The sequence below is a fragment of the Dendrobium catenatum genome, unplaced genomic scaffold (assembly GCF_001605985.2).
Source record: "Dendrobium catenatum unplaced genomic scaffold, ASM160598v2 fragScaff_scaffold_253, whole genome shotgun sequence".
Classification (NCBI taxonomy): domain Eukaryota; kingdom Viridiplantae; phylum Streptophyta; class Magnoliopsida; order Asparagales; family Orchidaceae; genus Dendrobium; species Dendrobium catenatum.
This window is the reverse complement of record NW_021318715.1, coordinates 640483-641936: the sequence shown is the minus strand read 5'-3', so window position 1 is coordinate 641936 and position 1454 is coordinate 640483.

The following is a 1454-nucleotide window of genomic DNA, read 5'->3' as shown; positions in this document are numbered from 1 at the left end:
AGGGTTATCTTCCAAATATACATTATTTTTTTACTAATTATTTTTCTTATAAAAAAATAGTCAAAAAGCTGTTTCAAATGAAACATAAATAATTATCGTTAGTTATAATGATATGTTCAACAATTCCTATAGAAAAATATAATAAAATAAAGTAAATAGTAACCGACGGTGTAATATAGTAGGATCTAAATTACAAGTATGGCTTTGTTTAGAAAAATTTTAAATCTCAACTTTTCAAGAGATTTTTGTATTAAAAATAGCTTTATAAAACAGTAAAAAAGCCATCCAAAATAAAGCCATATGTGCATAAGTGGCCATCTTCAAGAATTGGTCGACTTAAGGAAAGATAAAGTCATATTTTTGGAGTTTCTAGAAATCAATAATAAATTTCATATAAATATTTTGCCAAAGAAAATATAGGATTAGCATTGGTGCTTATGGTGCCACACAGGTTATTTGATTATTTTACCACATTAGCAAGTTTAATATAGATTAGGCTTTATTTGATACAGTTTTTTACCATTATTTTTTCACTATTTTCAACAAATTTTATACTAAAAAGCTGTTCTAAAAAATAGTAAGAAAGATCTCCTAAGGATTTATTTGAGACAGCTTTTTACTGCTTTCTAAATCAGTTTTTTAGTACAAAAATTATTTAAACTAGAAATTTTTGTACTTGAAAAATATTTTAAAAAACAGTAAGAAAGTTGTCCCAAAAAAGCTTAATAATGGAAGTAAGATTTCACTTTGTGAGGGCTACTAAAATGATTTCTTTAAGTAAAGATATATTTGATATTATAAATTATTATTTGAAAATTAAAAAAAAAACATAATAAGTTCACAAAATTAAAGAAAAATGTCAAAAACAAGAAATGATCAATCATAAGGCCTTAGATTTTTTTTTTCCCTATCAATTATAAGAGGAAAAAGAGAGAAACTTGGAGTGGGAGAATGTGCATGAGTATTGTGCTTTTGAATTTATTATCCCAGAAAGAAGTTAAAGACTCCATAGTCTAAGTGTCATATATAATAAAAAAATCAGCAAAAAGGCATATTTTTAACAATTCAATGTTGGAAAAAATATTAGGCAGATATTAATGAATAATTATAAGTACGAAGAAGTGGCACAGTTATCATGAGAAAACTTAGGCTTGATTTGGGATAATTTTCTTATTATTTTTTAAAGCAGCTTTTTAATATAAAAATTTCTTGAAAGGAGTATAAAAATTGATGTAAAAAATTATCACAGACGAAGCCTATGAAGAATCAAGTATGTAAATCCACAAAGAGAGAGAGAGAGAGAGAGGGAGAGAGAGAGAGAGATGGAGGGCTACCCATTTTTACAACAAACCTATTACATATTTATAATATCTCCATCACATAAATAAATTCCTTATAAATGATGGCCAATTCATTGATCCATGGACTCTTAATGTCGCACTTCAATTAGTTGA